Source organism: Acomys minous, assembly GCF_964271855.1.
Source record: "Acomys minous genome assembly, chromosome: 14".
Lineage (NCBI taxonomy): Eukaryota > Metazoa > Chordata > Mammalia > Rodentia > Muridae > Acomys > Acomys minous.
This window is the reverse complement of record NC_140496.1, coordinates 52,557,077-52,572,058: the sequence shown is the minus strand read 5'-3', so window position 1 is coordinate 52,572,058 and position 14,982 is coordinate 52,557,077.

Here is a 14,982-nt window from a genome sequence, read left to right as displayed (position 1 = left end):
ACCTTTCAATGTCTTTAAAAATTGTGTAGGTATTTTGATAGGGATTGCATTGAATCTGCAAATTGCTTTTGGTAAGATGGCAATTTTTGCTATGTTAATTCTCCCAATCCATGAACAAGAGAGATCCCTCCATCTTCTCATGTCATCTTCAATCTCTTTCTTCAGGGACTTAATTTTTTTCAAACAATTCCTTCACTTGCTTGGTTAGAGTGTGGGAGACCCTGCTGTGGTTGTGTGAAGTCTCTAAGCTGTGTTCTAACTGCTCGGATCTGCAGCCTCAGTACCCTTATTCCAGCTCCAATTTAGGCCTGTTCCACCCACAAGCTGTGCATGCTTTCACTGAGCTGGCTGGATCCTGCTGTGTGGGAGATCCTGCAGGGACTGTATGAAGTGTGCAAGCTAGGTTCTAACTGCTCAGATCTGCCAGCTCTGTCCCCTGCACCCTGTTCCAATGTGGGCCCATTTGGACCCGTGGGCTGCGCGCCACTCTCTGAGCTAGGTAGACCCAGCCACTCAGTACCCTGTGTTCAGCTCCAACTTGGGCCATTCCACCCCACGGGTTGCATGCACTCTTTCTAAGCTAAGTGGACCCAGTTGCCTGTGTTTCCATGTGGTACAGGGTCCTAGGCAAAATTTTATGGGGTGGGTGGATGGGGCCAAGGGCAGCTTCCCCTGTTTCCCTGTGACTTCCACAGGCCAGGGGCTCCAGCACCAACCCACACACTGAATTTGGGCTTTATCTGCTGGCTGCAGCCTGCAGATGGGTTCTGTCCGAGCATCTAGAGAGTGCCTTCAGGACCTCCGTGGTCTGTTGCTTGACCTGAGGCCAGGCCCACCAGTGGTCTGCCTTGTGCGGGACCCCACTCACCTGAAGTCCTCTAGATTTAGCAGTCTGTGGCTCCATTCAAGTCCCTAGTCTCCATGTAATAGATCAGATACAGTGCTTGCTGGGCACTGTCATCTTGGAACTCCCTCCCACTATGGTATTTTATAGAAAGTGTTCATTCTCATTAATAGATGCCCTTGTCCTGTAAATGTATTTTGAATATTACCCCCATTCAACTACTATAAATCTTCCCACTCAACTACTCATTCATTCATTCATCTCTCAACCAGTCACTTTTTTTTACATTTCATGTTCTGGGAACTCTTCCATGCCCTAGAGAGACAGCAGGGAATAAGCCATAGATTCCCTGCTTCTGTATTATTCCACTTGAGAATACAGTGCACAAATAAAATAACAATTATGATACGATGGACTCAAAATTCTACAGAAGACCAGGCCCTCTGAATGCAGGCAGAAGGGATATTTATCCAAGGCTTGGGAAGAGGAGCTAAAGAGTACTCACTGAAGGTACAGGGGAGAAAGAAAGAGTAGGAGTTGTGGAACACTGGTGGGGAAGAATATACAGTGGTCAGTGGCTTGGCTATATCCTGAAGGTAATGAACGACCTCAGGGTTTTAAGAAGGATTATAATGTTCACATTTAAGTCTCCCTGGACTCATTGCAGCTGTCTACAGGAGACAATGAGTTGGAGGAATCAAGACCCATAATAAGAAACTAGTGAGCAATTGATGTGGTGGTCCACAGGATGGCCTTGATTTGAATAAAGGAACCAGGGCTGGAAGAGAGAGTGGGTGTCTTGAAGAGCTGTAGAGAGTAGACACAGTGAAGTATGGTTGACTAAGTTAGAGGTAAGGCTAAGGGATGATGCTATGTTTTGTGGTTTGGATAAGAAAATGTCTGAGGGAACGATTAAGGAACAGTAGAAAAGAATAAGATCTGTCTAAGAGCCAGGACAAGGCAATAAATGCAGCTTTGGACCTGTTAAGCTTGACTTTGTTGCCTGAAAGATATTCAAGCAGAAGCTTCACAATCAATTAGGTCCAAAGTGCAAGAAAGAAGCAGCCTGTCAGCATGGACTAGGGAGTCAGCAATACAATCATGATCATTGAAACCTGGAGTAGAGAATATAGAACACAAGTTTTAAGGAGGGGCTTGCTGTATTCTTTTGGGGGCACTCTGGAGATTCAGTTAAATGTTTTTGTTGTTGTCACTGGGTTGGCAGCCATAGCTGTCTAATAGCCATTGTGGGGATATTCCCACATGAAGAAGTCTTTGCTCATCCCAAGTGACTTTCACTGTTGACAGTGATCTGAGATGCATTGTGACATAACTCCCTTGTGCAAACACCAGAGAATGTAAACTGACATGGCAATGACATAACAAGACAGTCATACCTGATAAGACAACCACTGTCACTGACCCACACTAAATTCTACAGTGCACAACTGCTTACTGGATTCTCTAGAATTGCAATAAAAGGGATGGAGATTTCACTATAAACATAGCTCATGCATTGTGTTCCCAGAGTGGACTTCTATGAAATACTGGCTTCCATTAATTCAACTTCTCCTTGATATCTCACAAGCATCTCAAAGCTAAATTTTCTTAAACCACCCTTCCCTTCAGCACCTAAATTCTCAAAGGTTCCTACCTACAAGGGTAGCAACTATCCTCAGTTTTTCTCTTATTCCCACAATATATAGTGAGCTCATTAGGAAGGACATGAAGGTCAGCTGACTCATTCTAGACCATCATATGTATGTGTGGGTGCAAGTGTTTCTATCTGTCTGTATGTTTCTGTGTGTCTGTCTGTGTGCCTCTGTGTGTGTGTGTGTGTGCGCGCGCACGCATATGCCTGTGTTTGTGTGCAAGCACACACACACAGAGATATGAATGCAACTGACTGAGTTTGACTTTTTTTGTTGTTGTTGTTCATGTGTGTATGGCTTCAAGGCTGATCACTTTTCATTGGGTAGCCAATTAAAGGGTTCATCCTTAGGAAAGCTAACTCTCCTTCACTCAGCAGTCATTAGGTACCTGTAGTTCCTTATCTAGGGGTATAACCCATGAGAATCCCCCCTTCTAAAAATTCTCCAGCACTCCCATTTACAGTACCTTAATGTTTGAATACATGGAATAAGACTGAGGAAACCGTTATGCCGGTAAGGGGCTTGTACCACAAGCCTGCAGACCTGTATTTTATCTTCAGGACCTACATACAAATTCTTTTGAAAAGCCAGACAAAATGTCAAATTTGCAATCCCAGTACTGGGGAGGTGAATAGAGGAGACTTCTGGGCTGTCTCACCAGCTACTCTACCCAAATCAGCAAGTTTCAGGCCAGTGAGAGACCCTGTATCAAAAACAAAAGTGGACAGCAACTGAAGAATGACAGCTACAGTTGTCTTCTGACCTCCACATGCATAACACACACACACACACACACACACACACACACACACACACACACACACCACAGGGTGGGAGCCTGAGATGGATATTACCCTGCCCTCTTCCGTTTATCATTGAGATTAACAGAAAGCATGCAAGTGTGCTTTGCACATCACAATCTTCCCATTTCCCGTTGCTAAGACACCTAATGCCACTTTCACAGACTTTTACCGAGAAAAGAAATCACTTGGCATCTAGCTTTCACTAAAATTTTCCTTTCCAGATGAATCTCTCACCGAGTGAGACATGAATTGTTTTAGATGAACTTTCCCTCACTCTGCATGTGAACTTGGAGGGAGGGCTGCTTTATGCACTCAGGCACCTTCATTTGATTCCTTTCCCCAAAGAAGGAGATAAAGTGGCTGCATGTGTTCACACACACCCCTCTGAGCAGCAGCAGTAAACAGTCCCCTGGCTGCAGGAGCCATGCACCGGCCCAGGGAGCTGAGACTTTCTAGAAGCCCTCACTTGCATGTGGCACCCACTGAAGCAGAGTGTTTACAGCTCATGGAGGTAGGAACAATTTTTCTATTAGGCATAATTACCTTTTTTTCTCCATCGTGTTTATCTGGATTCATGAGGAAAGAGGAGCTTTGACTAGTTCGGAAGGCAATGTAGCAATTACAGTTGAAGCTATGAGCTATGTTTGTGATTTTCCCAAAAGCGTCACTGACTGCCTAGTCTCACAAAGCAAATATCCTCATGATGACTGCTGCATGGCTCTTCTGGCTTGAATGAATGGGCAGGTTCTATGACAACCTCCTAAATGTTCACAACTAGATACATGCACTCGCTGTTGTGTCAGACCTGCCTCAATTGTCTGTGTCTCAGCTGTCAGCTTCTGAATCCTGTTGATTCTCTCCTTTAATGTCTCTTTGATCCAGCAAGTCTTCACTCCTACCAGCTGGGACAAACTGATCTAGCACCACAGCTTGCCTTTTACCTTCAACCAAGGAGGCAAGATGGATGGCAAAGAGACAGACAGGAAGACATTCCAGACTAGAAGCATAATCTGAGAATGTATCTGCTTGAGAGAGGAGAAACCAGAGCATGTGGTACCAAGGACTGGCTGAGATGCAGAGAGAAATGACATTAGAAACAAAGGTTGTAGTCAAGTTGTTAAAAAACACAATTGCCCATAAATGTGGTCTTTTTTTTATTATTCATTTTATTATGAGACCTATGGAGAGCTACTGAAGATTTTACAGGAAAGAAATTTTTCACCAGTGTAGTTTTTGTGAAAAAAAAAAGATTGAAACGCAGACTAAAATCTGTGGGAGTGCTTAGATGTGCTCAGTTTCTTACTTGAAGGAAACAGGAAAAAAATGTATCTTAGTCCAATGTGGTTTGTGCTTACCTGTGGGATGTGTAGACAGGTGAACTGTATTGAGTTCTTAGCCCTAGGAATCACAATGAGATTCTTATTCAGCAGACCCTATTGGACATTTACACTCTCCATTAAATGTGCTTTTGACCACAAAGGACAGGACCCACAGAGGACAGCGCTTACTAAATAGATTAGCTGGCTACAGAACACAGAGTCTACCTATTGTTACTGTATTAACTCTATTACTGTAATTCAATGGCTGTTAGACAGATTCTCCAACTCTAGGTGCAACATAGAGCCAACCAAAGACTTCCACGTGCAACCCATGGGCAGCCCTGTTTGTGAGCGTGCTTAGAGAATGAGTATCTAGTTTTCCTAGCCTAGAGGCCAAAGGAAATTCCAAGGAAAAAAAAGATAGGAGGATGGGCTTCCATACGGTAAGCACTTTCCTGCCCAATATTGTCTCATGATATTGATGAATTAGTGGAACGCACAATGCTTGCCTAGCAGGCAAATGTCTGTGTATCTGATCCCCAGAAACACATGAAATGATGTGGTGGTACACTAGTATAATCTCAGCATTCAGGAGGTAGAGGTGGAGAGCTCAAGGCCATCCTCAGCCACATAGTGAACTCAAGGCCAGTATGAGGCACATGAGACCTGTCTCAAATGAAATTAAATCCTGCACCGTGAAAGTAGGAATTATTTCCAAACTTATAAACAATGAAACTGAACCGTGGAATTACATAACTTGTGCAATGAGACTTGAACTTGAGAGATAGACATAAAGACAACCCAACTAATTTAAGGCAGCAATGGATGCTGTTTGTGATGGTCAGATTCAGTGTGCATGGCCTATATAGGTCTCTTTACATCACAGGCTACCTAGAGCTATATTCCTCCCGTGGTAAGGGTCACTAGTCATTTGCTTGTCACTGTGACAATACACCTGACAAAGGCAACTTTAGGGAGGAGGAGTTTGGGGCTTGTGGTTTGAGGGGATACAAACCATCATGACCAAGCAGGCCTAGACACAGGGACATGACACCATATAGCATCTGCCATTAGGAAGCACACAGAAATGGAGGCTGGTGCATCAAGAGCTCCCTCCTTTACACTCATCCCAGGACAGCAAGCAGAGGGGTGGTACCACCCACATTCAGGGCAAGTCTTTCCTCAGTTAAGTCTCTACAGAAACCCCTCACAGGCAAAGCCAAAAGTTTGTTTTCCAGGTGATTCCAAATCTATCAAACTGAAAGGAAGGTTAAGCATAACGTGTGGGTAACTTCCAATGTGTAGCAAGGGTACCTCTGATTGGTTAGGTATCTTCTCAGCATAATCACAGCATACTTGGAGGCTGTGACTCGCAGTCAGTCAGAAACCTGCCACTGACTATTTTGTTATGGTTTTCATGCTTATAGACTTTGTAGTCTTAAGTCCCATCTATAAACCTACAAGATACCTTCAAGAGGAAAACACTCAGTCCCATAAGCATTATGCAAGTCAAAACTGAATACCCAGACTTCCCAACACCTTTCATATTTGGACATTGTTTCCTGTAGCTTGCATGTAAAAAGGCTCCTTAATAACCTAAAAAATAAAATAAAATTAATAAGAATAATAAATAATATTGAACAGTATGTAATGAACAAAATATAGGATGTCTTTAGATATGCTTTCTAATTCATGTTGTTCAAAACAACATTTAACACACTGAGTGGTAACTGTACTATGTGGCAAAATAACAACCGTGAATTTGTGGAAAACTAGAACTATGTGTCATAAAGATAATTCTAGAACATTCAAGGCTGTGATAACCCTTTTTTTAAAAAAGCTTTGTAGGTTCCAAGTAGTGTCCAACCCACAGGCTGAGAACCACTGGGTTAAAATATCTTCCCTTTACAACTCCATAGCGATGGGTTGGTTTTTTTATGTGTGTTTGTTTTCTCACTTCTATGGTGTCACTCATGCTGTAAAGCTTTATTGACATGGGTCTTCTGGGTGAGAAGACTTTTCCTTTACAGAGTCTTCAGTGAGAAAACCAACATCCATATCTAATAGGGAAAGCAAGGAAGTTCAAGTTAGGACCTGAGCATCAAGCACATTTGGGAGCATGCCCTGTCCTGGTGCTGGCATGGCTTGGGAATGACTTTCTTCTCACAGCTGAGAGACTTCGCCCACTGCATGAGTGGTGCTAACCCCTGCTATTTTATTTCTGACCCTTTCCCAATCCATATGCTCCACCTGGCACAAAATTTCAGCTTCTAGTGTACAGGAGTGATTTGTCTTTCTACAAAACAAATACAGTCAAAGGGAAAAGAGAAGCAACTAATAAATAATCTCAAAGTGGAAAGCTACTGTGGAAGTTTGGAGCCAAGAGAGAAAAACAAAAACAAATCCCTGAGAAAACATAAAAGCTCAGGATGATTTATTTCATAATTTAAAACTCAAAACCGCCTTCGGGTGGTAGAACTTGTTTGCCCAGTTTTACCCTGGAGTGAGTCATATATAGCTAAGTTATATACCTTTGGAAAAACCAGGGCTTTTCTAGTGGGAGCACTAAGATGTCATTAAGCCCAGTGCTGTGTGGTTGTGCCAGAATCAAATGTCCTTTGAAATTGAGAGCAGCAGCAAGAAAGCCTCCGGGCTATGCTGAGGTCCCTACGGTCTTACCCAGGAGGTGGCAGAGAAAGAATGGCAGGATGAGAAAATCACTTTGGCCTTAGGAACAGGGCTCAAGAGAGATAAAGACAAAGGTTATAAATTGAAGGTTTGGTGGACAATGGGGCAAAGGAGAAAGAAGATACTTAAGGCATTGAATAGACTGAGTTTTGTCTTTCAGGCAACCACAACAAACCCAAACATGTATCAGTTATCTAAGGACACAATAGCATAACATAACAAACAGCCCCAAACATCTATCTATCTATCTATCTATCTATCTATCTATCTATCTATCTATCTATCTATTATCTATCTATTTTACTTACAAGCCTGGAAGTCTGTTTTGGCTATTCTCAGCTAGCTTTGCCATCATGTCTCGGTCATGTAGTGAGTCACTGGGGAGTGCTAATCTACAAAACTTCCATTCATGTTGTTTGAAAATTGGCTAGCTACCAGAAGCCCATGTGTCTGCCACTATGCAGCAGGGTTTCCTGGGCTTGTCAGGCGGTGATGGCAATATTCCCAGAATATAGTGGAAACATGAAAAGCTGAGTCTGAAGGCCAGCCCAGACACAAACAATGGAAAAATAGATCCTATCTCCGGACAAGAGGAGATGAAAAGGCCAGTGGCAACAGGCACAGGTGCAGGGAAAAATGAGAGGGGTGCATTTTGCCATCAATCTCCCAGAAGAACAGTCTAACTGGCAATGCTACAGAGGAGGTGGAGACCTTTATCTGTGAACCACTGGTCAAAGATGAAGGTCTACTTAGTAGAAGGCAGAGACCATCTCACAAAAAAAGAATGAATCAGCTCAAGCTGTTCAGTGGTGAAGTGGATACTAACCAATATTTTGACATAACAACTACTAATGTTAATTGACTGCTTGTAACGTGCATCAGATAATGCTCCAGAGGATCACAGAAACTGATCATCACAAAAATGCTCGGAATTTCCAGATAGTGATGTTGTGCTGAGAAAAGCATGCCTGGCTGAGAGCATGGTACATGCAAATTGTGAACCCAGGTATGCAGCCAGGGCCAACTGAAGCATGGAATGTTTTTTTTTTCCCTAAGCCACATCAAATCAGGCAATGTAAAGCTAGCAATAATCTTGTCTATTCATGGGCTTAGTTCTGACTTTCATAGAAATAAACACACCATAGACTGAGGGAGTTTAGGTGAATAACCCAGAATACTCCAGTTTTGAGTAAAACAGATTTTTACACCAGTTGTTCTATAAATAGGACAGGCTAAGATGCCCTCCTAGGCAATCATTCTTGGTGTGGACAACCCCCAGTGATCAGAAGCAAGATAAAGCACACACACGGTTTCCTGGGTCCTGGGAAAGATCTGGACAGGACATTTAGCTTTCTCTTTCATTATTTCCATGATATAAGCTAGAGGCTTCCAAAGAGTTGCAGAGTCTCACCAGGAGGCCTACTATATACTCAGGCTCTGGATTGCATCCTCCTTCCTGGGGAGACTGTTAAAGGCCTGCTGAATACCCAGGCTCTGGAATGCATTCTCCTTCCTGGGAAGACAGGAACCTTCTCAAATCTGCTGCACTGTTCTGTTGAACCCAATGGGATCCTATAGAGCAGTGCCTCAGCCTTCCTAATGCTACAACCCTTTAATGTAGTTCCTCATATGTGGTGACCTCCACCACACATAATAAAATTATAATAAAATTATTTTTGTTGCTACCTCATAACTGTAATTTTGTAACTGCTGTGAACTGTAATAAAATATTTGTGCTTTCTCATAGTTTTAGGTGACCCCTATAAAAGGGTTCTTTGACACCCTGAAGGGCTTGCGACCCACAGGCTGAGAACAACTACTATAAGAAATAATTTAAAGCAAAATGCATATCTGACAAGATGAATCAGTAGGAAAAAACACTTGTCATAAAGTCCAGTGAGCTAAGTTCAATTCTCAGAATACATATAGAGGTGGGAGGAAGTTAACAACTCCATAAAGTTGTTCTCTGACCTCCACAGAAGCATAATGGCAAACACACCCACACACATCACACCCATTTACATGTACATATGCAAACACACACACACACACACACACACACACACACACACACACAAACCACATACACAAACTAATAAAAATAATAATTACATTTTAAATGTCCATTTCTATCTGTCGAATCTCCAATTTGGACCTGGAAGGCTCATGAATAACCAAGGAGGTAAAAGAAAATGAGCCACCAAAGGCCAGTGTATCATGGAAGCACACACCATCCTCTAAGTCTATTGCCATTCCTTGTGAAATCTGACATGGCAGCCTGAACCTCCTGTGGAGTTCGGTGTCTAACTTACCCTTGTTCCACCACACACCTGCCTCTGCACTGGGATACATCAGACACGGTGGAACCAATGATGTTACAGATCCCAGGCTGGCAGCCAACTGCATCACTGTCCAGTCCATCATCATAAAATAAGACAATGCAGTCTCCTGACATCAAAATCAAAGGATACAAAGTTTCACTTAAAAGGAATGTCTTCGAAAATGATTACACTGATGACTATAGTTGATAATGATGCAGCATACATTTCAAAACTGCTAAGAGAAGCTTTAAATGTTCGCACTACAAAAATAAGTATGTGAACATGTGAACTGCATGAAGTGATCGTTAACTTGATTTAGTCACTAATCCATGCATATATCAAAACACAGTTGACAAATAAATACATATAACTGCTATTTGTCACTTACAATTTAAGGAAGTTTAAAAATTATGGAATGATAAAGTAAAACTGTGCTGGAAAATAGTAAACAATCCATTAATTTACATCTCCAGTCTGAGCTCCCTCCTCCCCCAGTGTGTGAATATCCACATCCAGATCTAGGCTTGAACCAACTATACATTCATCTTTTCCACTGGAGGCTGAATGGGCAACCAACCAATGTATCCTACCAAACAGGGTGACACACACCTGAGGTTTTAGAACTGGGGAGGTAGAGACAGGAAGGACAATAGTTCAAGGCCAACCCTGACACATAGTGAATTTTAGATCACCCTGGGCTTCAGGAGATCTTGTCTTAAGAAAGAAAGAAAGAAAGAAGAAAGAAAGAAAGAAAGAAAGAAAGAAAGAAAGAAAGAAAGAAAGAAAGAAAGAAAGAAAACAACTAAATAGTGATTCCCCCCTCTTGTCACATGGCTTTCCCAGCCTTGGTGGATGATGCGGCCAACTTTCCATGGTTTCAGATTAAAATCCTGACCTTTAAGCTGGGGATTAGCTCAATGGATAAGAGGGCCTACTCTGCAAACATGAGGACCTGAGTCCACAGCCACAGCTCCCATTTAAAGTGCCAGGGGTGGCCGCATGTGCCTTTAACCCCAGCATTGACAAGGACAGCCTAGATGAAATATCAAGCTTGCAGTTCAGTGAGAAACCCTGTCTCAGGGTTTACACAGACAGGGTAAGCAATATAGAAAGACTCCTGATGCTCTGAGTACCACATATACACACATTGGTGTGTGCACCTGCGCACTCATAAGCATGAACCAAACACCATGCAGACACACACGAGTGCACACACCCCTGCACACACAATAAATAAGTAAAATGAAATCCTGACCCTTAATGCTCCATATCTGATCCATCAGGATACATCATTGGTTCTGTCTTCAGAATCTATCCAAACATCTCTCAACCCTCTGTGGGACTCAAGATCACTAGCTCACTAGAGTCTCTTCCCTGTACTATAGGTTGACCATGTACTTCTAAAGTTCTTGTTTTTGAAATTTCATCCCTCCATGGGACACTATCGGAAGTTTGTGTGCCTTTATGCTTGTACTGTAGCAGCAGGATCATTAACCTTGAGAGTAGGTTTGTTACGGAAGTGAGAACAGCTCTCTCTTCTCTCCTGTGTCTTCCACCCTTCCCTTTGATCTTCCTCCATGGGATGATTTTTTTTAGGATTTATTTATTTGTTATTTGTACAGTATTCTGCCCGCAGGTGTGCCTACATGCCAGAAGAGGGTACTAGATCTCAGTATGGATGGTCCTGAGCCACCATATGGTTGCTGGGAATTGAACTCAGGACCTTTGGAAGAACAGACAATGCTCTTAGCCTCTGCACCATCTCTCCAGCCCAACAATGGAATTTTTTTAACTAAAATTAAAAATAATTTTTTTAAAAGCCTTCACAGCTGCAGATCCCTTGGCTATGGATTTTCCAGTCTCAAAATGTCATATAAAGTATGTGTTCTTTAAAAATTACCCAGTATTTAGAGTTCCACTACAATAATGGGAAACAAGCTAAGATACCTAGAATAGTCAACAACCTCTTCAACTGATCTCCCTGCATTCATGGCTGGTGTCATTTTAGAGAGATACTTTGTAATTATAAATACTACCGTTCATCTGTTCAAAACCCTCCAGCAGTCGATTTCACTCTGTACCATAGGCAAAGTCTGGGCAATGGTTTGCCCACCCCTACTTCTCATCTCCAGCACCCCTCCTTGCTCACTCCACCCCAGCCACCGGGGCCTCTTTGCTATGTCTCAGAGCATCCCAGGGACCTTCCACCAAAGGGCCTTTGCACAAACTGTTCCTTTGGTTGCAAATCACTTTTCTAGTATCTATATGGCTCAATCAGTTTCCCCTTCACCCTCTCCATCACACACCTTCTGAAAACTGTCTTCTGCAGCTGTGTCTCTTACCTTCAGACCACACAACCTCTTTACTCTTTTTTTTTTTTTTTTGTATTGTCTTGAAGGCCTGATTTTTCTGAAGAAGAAACAAAGGAAGAGTGAGTCTGGAGAAGAGGGAAGGAGGTAGCGAAGAGCTGGGAGGAGTGGAGGGAGGGTAAACTGTTTTCAGGATGTATTGATAAAAGAAGACTCTATTCTTAATAAAAATAAGTTAATTTTTCCATTAATATTTATCACTTTGCAGTACATTGCATGGTCACTTGTTACATTTATTATGTACTATTTCTCTTGAGAGTTTGTCTAGCCTCTTTCCTGATAAATCCCACGTGTAGGGCACAGTGCTTGTCATGAAGCAGGGATATCACACCAAGTTGCAGTAGAAAAGAATGAGCCAATGGAAATGACCAGCATTGTCCTTCTGCGACTCCCTTAAGCCCAGGAACAAGGCTCATTTCTGTCTGAAGCCACATCTCTTACCTCAGGCCTGGACATTGCCGAGATGCTCAGTGTGGGTTTACTTAATGAACTGAGCTAAGACTCTCCTTTCTTCGAGGCAGGGAGAAGAAGAACACTGAGTTCTTATACACTGTCCCAAAAGGACAGCCACTCATGTCTCATCCAGAGAGCAAAAATTGCCTTTGACATATAATTTAAAACCTGAGAACCTGGATATAAAGTCTTACTCAAATAAATGGGATCAAACATCAGGGCATTTCCACTCTACCAAATGGATATTCTGGGTTTGATACAGGCTCACAGTCCCCTCCAGTCCTCTCAGATAGCCACCCTAGGGGAAGAAGATGGGGAAATTTGACGTAGTTGCCATCCAGAATGTAATGGCAGGTGATCACCAACTCCATCAGTGTCTCACTGTAGTATCTGACCAGTGAGAAACTTGTCTCCACTATTTCATTCTGAGTCACTTCTATCTGAAGGAACTAAAATCTTCTCGTGACATCCTCAGTCCTGCAGAACATGGGTTCCACCTGAGCTCACAGGGCTAGCAGGCTCCTCAGATCACTTTCCTGCTGCCAATTATGTCCACGAAGTAGTGGGGAAGGTCTGCCTTTGGTGCAAATTTCCAGTTGGCTAATTACTCTCCCTGTAGCCTTCAACAAGTTGGTTAGCCAGTTGCAGTCTAAATGTGGCATATGTTCCCTGTAGGCTCATGTGTTCGAACATTTGGTTCCTAGCTGGAGGTGATATTTGGGGAAACCATGGAACCTTGGGTTGGGAGGCAAAGCTGATGAAGGTGAGTGACAGAAGGTAGGGTCACTGAAGGTTATAGCCCTGCCCTATATCCAGCCCAACCTTTCTTTTTTTTTTTTTTTCTGTTCAGCACCATGTAGTTTGCCAACATTCCAAATTCCTGCCAACACAGACTGAGCTTGCCCAGCCTTCATGCCTTTCCTACCTCCATGGCCTCTATCTCCTAAACCATGAACCAAAATAAACTTCTTCCTCTCCTAGATATTCCATTACAGCAATAAGAAAAGTAGCTCAGCATAACTTTTGCACCGGTCCACTTCCTCTCTATAAGCCAGGTACAGTATAAAAAAAAAATAGCATTTACCATGTCTGCACATTCCAGGCAGGTGCCCTTTAGCTAATTAAACACAAAGTTTTCCAGCATACATGCCTTTCCCCTATTCCTTCATTTATGCTTCTTCTGGGGTCTCCAAGGTTTCAAGAAGACAAGCAATTAAGCACTATACCTATCACACAATAATGCAAAGCTTATGTAATAAACCATAATGACATAATGCAATGAATATTAAAGTGAGATAGCAAACAAGCTCTCTGAGAGCACAAATGAGGGAGTCGGTATGCTTATGGACTGAGAAGATGGTGAGCAGAATGTGACTTGTGAATAGTTTTGATTAGTAATTGTTGGGGGCTCAAATGAGGGACTAGGAGGAAGTGTATTCAATGTGTACTGTGATATGATGGGGTCTTATATCATTATGGTTACACTCTTCAGCCTTCAGCGTGGAAATGCAATAGAGGTTCTAAGTGAACAAGTGTTAAACAAGTCTGTGTTAATGGCCCCCATCATCCCATGCAGGCATTGCAGACATTTGTTTTGATTCATACACAGCTTTCTGGTACCGCTTGCACTAGAGGCCCCTGCGGTTCTTCCTCACATTAGTGAAGTAATTGGTAAGATCTAATAAGATGCTCACTGGAAGCCAGAGATGATGTGCTTGCATGAACTATGAGCTCTGTTGGTTCTGGGAAGATGCTGTTATTTCTATCTACACACATGGCCTAAAAAAAACCCTTGCTGGTTTTTTTTCTGGAGACAGGGATTCTTTGTGTAGAGTGGGCTGTCCTGGACCCACTTTGTAGACAAGGATGGCCCAAAACTCACCTTCCTGGCCCTTGCTGTTTTAATGCCACCTTCTCTGACCAACCTAATCTGGCTAGGTAAAGGTTAGAGGTAGAAGGGAAATGCTAGAGAAACCTGTGAGCTGGATTCTAAGGGAGAAATACTGGAAAGGACATTCACTCCCTGGCCTCCAATATCACAAGGACCTCCAATTACATGTTCATAAAGTTGGCTTTGGAGGAGTGGTACTGTGCCACTAAGAGACAAAACTAGAGCTTCAAGCAATGGGCAGATTTATAAAATTCATATGTTGAACCTCTAACCCTCAAAATGATGCCATTTCAAAGTCTGGATACTATCATGAGAATTGGGTCCCTAGACTGGGTATAATGCTTCTCTAATAGAGACTAGAACACAACTCTTACATTACGCATGTGTGCACACACACATACATGCTTGTGTGTCTTTCTCTCTCTAATCTGTCTCTATCTTTCCATCCCCACACCTCCCTCACCCCTTCACCCTCTTTAATGCTGTAGCAAGAAGACCTCCATCTGGAGCTGGTGAAAGGACCTCTCTACATGGAACTGACTGGACCAGCACCTTGACTTTGGACTTCCCAGTATCTGGAAGAGTAAAAAATAAATAGCTGCTGTGGCAGCATGTTAGGACAATTTTATTTACAAACCAATA